An 11,183-nucleotide genomic window follows, 5' to 3' on the forward strand; every position below is an offset into this window, starting at 1 on the left:
AGTTTGGAGGTACTTGTTACGAAGGATCTGCGCCCACATGGCCTCAGTCCCGGAGGACAGCTTCCACAACCACTTACTAAGAAGACATCTGTTCTTGACTTCAAGATTTTCAATCCCGAGACCCCCTTGGTCTTTCGGTCTACAGATGATGTCCCATTTAGCAAGCCGGTATTTTCTTTTAAGTTCATCACCCTGCCAAAAGAAGCGCGACCGATAGAAGTCCAGTCGTTTTCTAACACCAACTGGGACCTCAAAGAAAGATAAGAGAAACATAGGCATACTCGTGAGCACCGAATTAATCAAAATCAACCGGCCTCCGTATGACATGAGCTTACCCTTCCAACAACTCAGTTTTTTCTCAAATCGATCCTCGATGCACTTCCATTCTCTGTTTGTTAGCCTACGATGGTGAATCGGGATACCAAGGTAAGAGAAGGGTAAACTCCCCAACTCGCACCCAAACAACTGCCTATAAGACTCCTGGTCGTCTTTGGCTCTACCAAAGCAGAACAATTCGCTCTTATGGAAGTTAATCTTTAACCCGGTTAATTGTTCAAACAGGCATAACACAAGCTTCATATTTCTCGCCTTTGCCAAATCATGTTCCATAAAGATGATTGTATCATCAGCGTACTGAAGGATGGAAACACCTCCCTCCACAAGATGAGGAACCAACCCACCCACTTGACCATTTTCCTTAGCCCGGCCTATCAAAATTGCTAACATATCCACCACAATGTTAAACAGGATAGGGGACATCGGATCTCCTTGTCTTAGGCCTTTATGTGTCTGGAAATAATGACCTATGTCGTCATTCACTTTAATTCCCACACTCCCTTTTTGCGTAAATGATTCGACCTGTCGGCGCCAGGCTTCATCCTTATAAGCAGAACAATATATTGCTAAAAATTTCCCTTCCTCCCTGCACCCGCAGCCTCCAGGCGAAGCTCAGAGCAGCCCGAGCGAATCGAGCGCAGCATCTCCCCGTGCCGGCTCCCGACCAGCAGCTGCCAGTGAGAAACTCCACCCCACGCCTGGCTCTTTCCTCCGTGTGCTCTTCTTTTCTCCCTTCGTCATCTCTCCGTTCATCTCCCATAGGAGTTGAGGAGTTCGCTTCCGTCGGAACCGCGTCCTTCCCCGACGACCAGCGCCGGCAGTCGGCAGTTGTCCGCCTCCAACTGCCTTGACCTTGGCCGGATATAGACGCGATGAATCCGAACCCCGCAAGCCCTGCAGCCCATGCCCCTGCGTCGTGCCTCACGCAGAGGCCTTTGCGTCCCCTCTATATCCCTTGTGCATTGACCCAGCCGCATCGAGCAGTATCGCTCACCCGCATGGGCTGCTCCAGGGGCCACCAGCCATGCGCCTATGGTGGGCGTCTTCGCTGAGCGTACAAAAACTTCCACGAGAACGTGCGGACCTCAAATTAGTATCACCTCATTTATATTACGATTTTGTCTATACAAATCGTAAAAGCGTATTATGACATGACAAGAAATCGTATTGTGATGGTGAACCCGAGAGATTCAACCCGTGCTTTATTATTACTATAGTACAAATGCCTGTGCGTTGCACCGAGCAAAAAATAAAATATAACCTGCTCCATGTGCCACTATGCAACATTTTTTAATCTAATTTCAAGGGGACATCATCCTCTAGTGCTTTGGCACCAATCACCCTTCTACTTCTTTCTTTATCCACTGTCCTTGTCTTCCAATCAAAGCACAGTATCATCATCAATGGAACGTGCCATTCGTAATCCTCCCATGCCCACACTTTCAATTCCAAACTCGTAATCAACACTCAGCATCAAGTTCTAACTACCATCGCTGACATGTATGCACCATACTCGGCACCCTTCCAATCGGCTCACTCCTTCATTTGCCATTCCCTCCTCTTTATTCTCTTCGTAATCAGATCATGTAATAGTGAAACTGTAAATTCCAGTCAAACGCTCCATCGGCTCACTAAAGATATGCAAGTCACTGAACACTTCTTTGCAAACCATTTTTTATATTAGAAAATAAAAGCATGAAAGTGTATACTAAGGCCTTATTTGGATCTCCTCCTGCTCCATGCTTCACCAAATTCTGGAGCGGAGCTGAGCCGAACAAAATATCCCCAAGAAGCTAGCTTCGAGAAGTATCGATCGATTGTAGTGTAAAAATCTGGAGCGAGGAAGACCCAGCTCCACAAAAATCAGAATCTGGAGTTCCCCTATATCACAGCTGAAATGCCACCGCCAAAGATAACGGTTCGCTCAGCCACGCAAAAGAAAACGATTCAACCCTCAATAGCCAGGCATCGCTAGGAATATCTCCCCTCGACAGGCATCTTGGGCTTGATCTAGCCGGCCCAGTATGGTCCTACACAGTCCAGCAACTGGCCCCAACCCAAAATCGCGATGGGAAGATGATTTAGTTGCCGAACGGAACGAGAACGCTGCATGGAGTGAGAAGCTGAGAAGAGAAGCTAGATTTGGGGAGTTTTGTGAAGTTTGAGGAGATCCGAACAGGCCCTAAGTTTTCGGTTCCTGCCAGGAATTTCAGGACTTAGGTCTTGAACTTTATACAGACAGATTCTCTTGTTGCGCAGCAGAATGGTCGCTGCCATTGACACGCAAAGAAAAAACTTGAGAAGTGTAAGTGTACTGAAGCGTGGAGTACACAACGTTTTCAGTCCGAGCTGGTTGAACCTTTGTTCTAAACTATCTTTTTTTGGTTTTTATGCCATGATGCTACTGGTCTGTGTCATTCCGTATCTTTCGACAGTGGAACCATATCTACTCTAGGTCGTATGAAAAGAACACAGCATTATCAATTTGGACTAAGATGACCAATGCAAATCTTTCATGAGATCGTGTGGCGCTCAAACAAATGTACAGAGATCAGACAACAACATTGAGTACTCGTACAGGGATACACCAGGCGTAACAATTAACAAATGGGAGTGTAGTGCCCCAATTCCTTACGAAGTGGAAGGCTGTAAGCTACAGAAAGTAGGCAGCGTAATTTAGTCCAATAATCCAGAAATGAACTAAATCATTATTAGGTACATATAATGAGAAGAACAATAAAAATTGTAGCAGCTAAGTATTAACATGAGGGTGTAAAAATCCAAGAACAAACAGCTCTCTTGGGACATTGCCAGATTATTATTTTGTTCCACAGTATTTTCAGATTTGTCGGCACGACCTTGGGCCATTATCATATCCTGACCTTGTTGTGTTCAATGCCTACATTCAGGTTATCGTCTGAAATCTGTCAACCAACAACGGCTACAGTTGTTATTTCAAGGTAACAATATCAGAAGGCGTGTTACCTAAACTGAACATGTAAGGCTCTACATTGGGGTATCATCAATTTTCACAAGAAAACCTAGAAAAATATAGAGTTGGTAAGCAGAGAAGTCTGTCGAGCAATGTTCGACAGTGATCATGGCATAGTTAGGACAGTTCCAAGAGGAAACAACGTCCATGAATTTTGCAAGGCTCTCTATAGTTTGTAACAGAAATAGACAAAGTTAACTACTAGTTCATAAATCAAAATAAACCCATCTATTCAAAATAAAGAGAAGATGCAATACAGATAGAATAGATGAGGTACGACATTGGCACTATGCACTTTCTTTACCATTTCAAACATTTGTGAAATAATATATAGTCAATTAGCAAAACCATGTTTTATTGGGATGATAATAAAGATAAAAATTTGAACTCAACGATGATCTAAGCCCTCATATATTTTTTATGGCAGTTTAGTATTATGTATATGTTTTTCCCTTCTGGGATAATGGCAGGTAAATATCTTGTCCCAGTATTATGCATACATCCAGTATTACTCTCAGCCATACTTTTCTCATGAGCAGATTGTTTCTACATAATATCCAAGTCTAGACTCTAGATTTAGAAGATGAAACAGAGGTAGCAATAGCAGGAAATGCTTTTGATAGTTCACACCAACATAGATTCATGTACACCATGTTTGCTTATAAACTGACTCATACCATAGTCCACCCAATTTGCAGATATAGAAAAAAGCTTGGAATTGTTGTAAATCGAGTCGTAGTTCAACTGACATAGACATACCTTGCCTGGATACCGAGATTGTCGGGATAGATGAGAAGAGGGCACCGACAAATATCATCAAGAATGTGAAAAATTGCTACTTGTGAGGCACAAGTATGGTGGGCGTCGATTGCAGGCCATGCTTGTGTTTCAACTCACATCACAGTGTCGAACCTTCCTTGATCAACCTATTTGACACATGTGCAATGCAACACAAATTGATGACATGAAATAGCGGGAAAAAATCAAGCGCTCGTTCAAAAATCCTAGAAGAATTCAAGCACACCACCTACATCTTTCTTGCTGATCTTCATGGTCTTCTCCTATAACACGCTGAGGTCTTTGACGCTCCACCGCATAAACTATGGGATGACGAATAGCGACATCATCATGAAAAAGGAGTCCAGGCAACAACATGGTCATGGTCGTTCCATCGAGGGCATTGCTGAGGACATGATATCACACCAACTGGTACTACACATTTCGTGAAAAAGTTTGGTAGTATAGTTTGTTGAGAATCATGTATCAACACAAATCATATCAGTACATGAGCCAAGGTGGAAGATCCTATATGTACCTATGATTGTGTATATCTAACATTATATACGATGTAAATGCATCCAATGAGGCATAGACGAAAACCTGGGTGTCGTGGCTGACAAGAAAGGCGGTGGGGCCTGGAAGTTGCTGAGCTAACTGTAGAAAATCTGGATGGTTGACAACATCACGTTGATCAGCATGTAGAACATCACGGCTGGCATGGCGAGAGGCGCAAGCAGTGGTAGCTCCAGCGCCATCGCTAAGGCCATGCTAGTGCAGCTAGGCAATGAATTTGATCCTACCATAATGGTGATAGGGTAATTAGTTTTTTATGAAATGTACACCACATACTTTCGGACCAGATTTCTTTCTACTATTGTCTATCACAAATGGAAAAGAGTAGCACATACTGCATTGTTTAGAATTATATGGGGGCTCCAATAATCATATAATTACACCGATTCATCAGACTCATAAGAAAATTAAGAGCATCTAGCTATTACAGTAAAAGAGGAGATGCACTTGTATAGTGCCAAGAACAAAACATGGATTGCTCTAATACATAATATCAGAAGAAATGCATTTCTACCATTTACAGAAAAAACGGGCACTAATTAAAAGGGATCACCTGTACTTACCTTTACTACAGGAAAATGTCTAACAATATTGCAAGAAACTGAAACTAATGCAGAGGATAAAAATTATGGTGGTTGTATCCTGTCATTTCGGGAAACATCTCAATAGTGGCTTTCCCAAATAGTACCTCAATTTCTTGTATTGTTAATGCACAAATTCATCTTGCAGACAAATCAGTAAAACTAAAAATATGTGTTACAATTGATGGTGCTTTTTATGTTCTCATGAACATCTACGTTAGAATATAAAAATGTAGGCTCATCTCTAGAAACGAAGAAAACATTAATGTATCTTGTATTAATTGCTGAAGAATAGACCAGGCAATTTCCGAGGTTTAGAGTACTCACATATATGTTATCAATCGAGGGGCTTCAGGTAGTGTAGCTCTTCGTTGGCTGAATGACGATGGCTACCATAGATTTGCATCAAAATTATGCTTTAACTATAAACTTTACTGCTATGTATATGATTTTCATGTAAAAACAAAATGATCCGAAGACATAGATTACAAACTGATAAAAAGAAATCTTAATGGCACTATGTCAGCTTGCTGTCTCCCCAGTGCTTCCCAAGAACCATGGTGCGAGCTGAAACTGTAAGGCCACTCTGCTTTGGTCAAGCCATAGTAGACTGCTTTACCTCCAGGCAATAGGGTAATTTGTCTTAGACTACCTATCAAGAAAGATGATTCAACTGAGATTAAACAACAATCAGCCCTTGTCATCACACCATTTCTTTGTTTCAAGGACTGAGTAGTTGATGCTCCAAATTAGAGCAATATGACTTTCTATGCACAGGAAATTTCACCTGGATCCGCTCTATAATTGAGGGATCACTATAACTGTCCCCCAGACTAACTTTTTCATTCACGCCTCTGCAACGCCACAATCTTTCTTATGCAACTTGCTAGTGACAGAGATGACCAAATCAATGGCGAGTTCTGTAATAAAATTGCTGCTCGATTCTTCCAATTACCTCATCAATTTTGCCATTAATTGAATGAAATAACAAAGCAATCACATCATCTATTCATAATACGCATAGGCATAAGGGAGGAAGAATGCACTGTGCTTCTCTGTATCCTATTCATCAGGGATGTGGAGGATAGCAATCGGAGGAGGACTCGTGACCATGGGCCTCTGCTCGTCGGCATCGACGACCGCTCCTTGGAGAAGACTACCATGTCGGATCCCGTCGGCTAGACTCTGCGTCATGGTAACGGTCATCCTCCAGCATGGGCTCTCGCAGGCAGGCCATGGAGGAGCGAGGCGACTGTGAGGGACACGAACGCCGCATGGTGTCGTGCGACGCCCCAGCTTTCGCATTCTGCTTCTGGTCCCGGCCTCGTCTGTGCTGGCTCGTGCTCCAGAGCCACCCTTTTGCGACGATGGGGTGGGTTCCGGCGGTGCGACAGCGAGGAGGAGTCCGGCGGCGTGACGGCGAGGCGGCGTGCGACAGCGTGGTAGGGGGCGGCGGTGCGCTGGAGGTGCCGATGGGATTGGGGGTCGTGGGTCGTGCGGGTAGATGGGTTATTTTCTGTAGGGGGCGCGGGTTGAATACTCCAAACGATAGGATGTTTTGTGCAAAAACGAAATGTTTTTTCAGATCCACTTAAAAGGGGACTGTGGGTTGAATTCTGAAAAAACAGATGGACTTCTATGTGAAAACGCCGCGACGGTGAACCCGACATGGAAAATATCAGGTGATACCATGCCTTAGATGATCCCATGATACGAGCTTCTGGTCCGTCAGATCTCAGATCCAACGGCTCCTAATAGGTTCTGAAAGGTTGCCGTACTTGTTCGCAATTTTTAGACTTCAAAAGATCTTTTTCGCAAAATGTTGAAAGCCTTCCGGGAGCAGTTGGATCCAACGGCTCCTAGGAGATCCTGTCATGGGAGCATCTAAGGCTCTGTATCACCTGATACTCTCCCGAACCCGACAGACTCAACCCGTGCTTTATTATTAGGGAAAAGATGCCTTTTCTTCGCCATCATATGCACCTTTATGACTTAAGTTTTTGCCAAGCTAGGTTGCATGGCTCCTGTGGTTATGCCCTACGTTCCTGTTTGTTCGGCTAGGTCATAAAGAGAGCACCTCTGCGATTGTTACAGCTGGGTCATCCAGACTTGTACCTCAAACTGGGTGAAGCCGAAAGCTAGCATTCTATTTCTTAAGGGAATAATTGGCCGGCGGACTAAAGGCGTTTTACCTTTGTTGCACCACGAAACCCTAGATATTATATATACTGCGATTTTTTCGAGTCACAGTTTGGGCATGCATACTAACGCATGTCCACCCAGGGAAAGGAACCCTTAACGGAACTATTCTCTCTAGAAGATGTTTCTTACAATCAATAAGTAATATAACATAGCTAGCCGAATATAACTTGTTTGTTCAAGCAACTATGACCACTACGGCTGGTTTCCATGCATGCCCTGGTATTTATCGTCGGTCCGGTATTCGGAAACACTCAGCACCTTCGGGACCGGAGGTCGAAGCGAAAAGGTCGGCCATGACAATTGTTTTACAATTCGGCTAAGGACAAATTTTTCAATTGAAGTACATAGTCACCTAGACTCAAAAGCTTCTTCCTCTATACCGTCTAACAGGCTGTCTAGCGTACAATCCTGTTGTGAAAACTTGGCGGCTATCTTTACTTCGTCATATACCAAGCTCACTGGAATCTCTTGTCCATCTGACCCTCGACGTCCGACCCGGGCCATATGATTCGGATCAAGTCTGGTGTAACGCGTTTTCACCATGGCCCAGGCCTCTCGTGCGCCTTCCCGGCAAGCAGATATCTTCCATAATCGAAAGCGGCGCCAAGCTCCCTTGAATAGCTTCACAAGCTCCTCCATACTTTCTGGAGGGGATGCAGATGGCCATAAAGCCTTGGCTAAACTCCACATCGCTTTTCGAGCTCGCTTGCGCACTTGTAATAGCTCTTGCAGCAGATCGCCTTGAGCTCTGGACATTTCCTCTTAGGGCCGGCCAGTCAGCATACCTCCAGACATAAATTAGTTAACTCATTTTTTACCACACTACACGAAGGTAATGAGGGAGTCCTGGATTAGGGCGTAATCGTACAGCCGGACTGTATACTTTGACCGGACTGTTGGACTATGAAGATACAAGATCGAAGACTTCATCCCGTGTCCGGGTGGGACTCTCCTTTGCGTGGAAGGCAAGCTTGGGAATTCAGATATGTAGATCTCCTTCTCTGTAACCGACTCTGTGTAACCCTAGCCCCCTCCGGTGTCTATATAAACCGGAGGGTTTAGTCCGTAGGACAACAACAATCATAATCATAGGCTAGCTTCTAGGGTTTAGCCTCTATGATCTCGTGGTAGATCAACTCTTGTAATACTCATATCATCAAGATCAATCAATCAGGAAGTAGGGTATTACCTCCATCGAGAGGGCCTGAACCTGGGTAAACATTGTGTCCCCCGCCTCCTGTTACCATCAACCTTAGACGCACAGTTCGGGACCCCCTACCCGAGATCCACCGGTTTTGACACCGACATTGGTGCTTTCATTGAGAGTTCCACTGTGCATCACGATAAAGGCTTGATGGCTCTTTCGATCATCAACAACGATGCGATCGAGGGTGAGGTTTTTCTCCCCAGACAGATCTTCGTATTCGGCGGCTTCGTACTGCGGGCCAACTCGCTTGGCCATCTGGAGAAGATCGAGAGCTACGCCCCTGGCCATCAGGTCAGGTTTGGAAGCTTGAACTATACTGCCAACATCCGTAGAGACTTGATCTTCGACGGATTCGAGCCCATGTCAGGTGTGCTACACAGTCACGACAAGCATGACTTAGTTCTGCCGTCGAACGGTGTTCGGGAGATCACACCTGTGGCTACTCCGGCCCCAAATCCGGAGCAGATCGTGCCGTCCGAGGACGGGTGGATGGACCCCGCCATGGAGGCCACACACTCAGTGGCGATAGAGCCAAATACTGACTTCACCTTCTATGAGACTTGTGTTACCGAACCCTTGGATTCGTCCCCGGCCACAGGCTCCGAACCGCTTGCGTCCATGCCTATCGAATCTGACTGGCACCGATCATGGAGTTTACCTCCGCGGATATCTTTCAGCACTCGCCCTTGGGCGACGTGCTAAATTCATTAAGGTCTCTATCCTTTTCAGGAGACCCTTGGCCGAACTATGTCCGGCTTGAGTGGGAAGCGAACGACGAAATTCATTCCCCACCCACCACCCACTTAATAGCCAATGTTGACGACTTAACTGGCATGCTTGATTTCGGCTCCGAGGACATCGACGGTAAGGACGGCGATGCAGGAGAAGAACAGGAACCACCGCCCATAGGGCGCTGGAGAGCCACCTCATCATATATTATATATACATGGTGGACACCCCCAAACAAAGCAATGCCAATAAGGCAACTAAGGATAATCCCCTCGAGAAGCAATCTAAGCACCGGCGTCATCGACGCCGCTCTAAGCCCCTCCATAGCAAAAGCAGCGATACCGGCACAAGAGACAATAACGCTGCGGACAGTGCCGAAGACGAAGACAATCCCCTCCAGCCAGGCTTCGAGCGGGAGGATGGGCAAGCGAGCCCTAAGGAACAGGCGACAGACGGAGAATCGGGGGATGACAATTACATGCCCCTCTCCGAAGACGAGGTGAGCCTCGGCAATGAAGAATTCATCGTGCCTAAGGATCCCGTCGAGCAGGAGCGCTTCAAGCGTCGGCTTATAGCCACAGCAAAAAGCCTAAAGAAAAAGCAGCAGCAGCTTCAAGCTGATCAAGATCTGCTAGCGGATAGATGGACCAAGGTCCTGGCAGCCGAGGAATACGAACCCGAGCGCCCAACCAAAAGTTACCCAAAGCGCAGGTTGCTACCCCAACTCGAGGAGGAAGCATTAAAGCCTACACTACCAGCGTATGATATGGCTGACCAGACACCTCGTGGCCAAGACAAAGCGGCATATCAGTCCGAAGTCTAGCCCGCACCCCATTACGAGTCAAACAAAAACACCAAGGCCTGGGGCTACACGCAGGACCTGCGAGACGTATTGGAAAACAAAACAGGACATACAAGATCAATCTACGGATCACGGCGGCGCGCCCCAATGCGTATCCGGCCGGGCCGAATACAGCAAACAAGACTCGTATGAACTGCGTCATGATATAGCCCGGCACAAAGGCGCCGCACACCCCCTATGCTTCACCGACAAAGTAATGGATCACGAATTCCGAGAAGGGTTTATACCCGTAAACGTTGAATCATATGATGGTACAACAGACCCCGCAGTATGGATTGAAGATTTCCTCCTCCACATCCACATGGCCCGCTGTGACGATCTACATGCCATCAAGTACCTCCCACCAGAACTCAAAGGACTGGCTCGGCATTTTCTAAATAGCCTGCCGGCAAAATCCATTGGAAGTAGGGAGAACTTGGAAGAGGCATTCCTTGACAACTTCCGGGGCACTTATGTGCGACCACCGGATGCTGGTGACTTGAGTCACATAACCCAACAGCTCGGGGAGTCAGCCAGGAAATTCTGGACTCGGTTCCTAACTAAAAAGAACCAATGTCGACTGTCCGGATGCCGAGGCCTTAGCGGCATTTAAGCATAACATCCGTGACGAGTGGCTCACCCGACACCTCGGCCAAGATAAGCCAAAGTCCATGGCCGCCCTCATGACACTCATGACCCGCTTTTGTGTGGGCGAGGACAGCTGGCTGGCTCGCAGCAACAACACATCAAGAAATCCTGGCAATTGAGATACCAGAGATAGCAAGGCAAGCCACTTCGCAACAGACACAAGCGCCGCAAAAACGGTGACAATGCCGAAGACACTGCAGTCAATGCCGGATTCAATGGCTCTAAATCCGGTCAGCAGAAAAATCCGTTCAAAAGAAGCAATCCGGGCCCGTCCAGTTTGGACCGCATACTCGA

The 11,183-nt window shown here is 46.2% G+C and overlaps 1 long non-coding RNA gene across 3 annotated transcripts; it reads right to left on the reverse strand.

Annotated features, from left to right (window-relative positions):
* Window positions 1-2,804: 2,804 nt before the first annotated feature.
* On the reverse strand, window positions 2,805-6,778 carry LOC125554708 (uncharacterized). 3 transcript variants are annotated; one of them, XR_015599865.1, is made up of 5 exons: window positions 5,590-6,778; window positions 4,709-4,904; window positions 4,360-4,540; window positions 4,088-4,254; window positions 2,805-3,260 (listed from the first exon to the last, which is right to left on the reverse strand). It is a non-coding gene; the product is annotated as an uncharacterized LOC125554708 (long non-coding RNA). The 3 variants fall into 3 exon arrangements; XR_015599864.1 differs by having other exon boundaries at window positions 2,805-2,989; window positions 4,360-4,904; XR_007304429.2 differs by having other exon boundaries at window positions 4,360-4,904.
* Window positions 6,779-11,183: the final 4,405 nt, after the last annotated feature.

This window comes from Triticum urartu, chromosome 1A (assembly GCF_056163025.1).
Source record: "Triticum urartu cultivar PI428250 chromosome 1A, HENAU_Tu73, whole genome shotgun sequence".
NCBI lineage: Eukaryota > Viridiplantae > Streptophyta > Magnoliopsida > Poales > Poaceae > Triticum > Triticum urartu.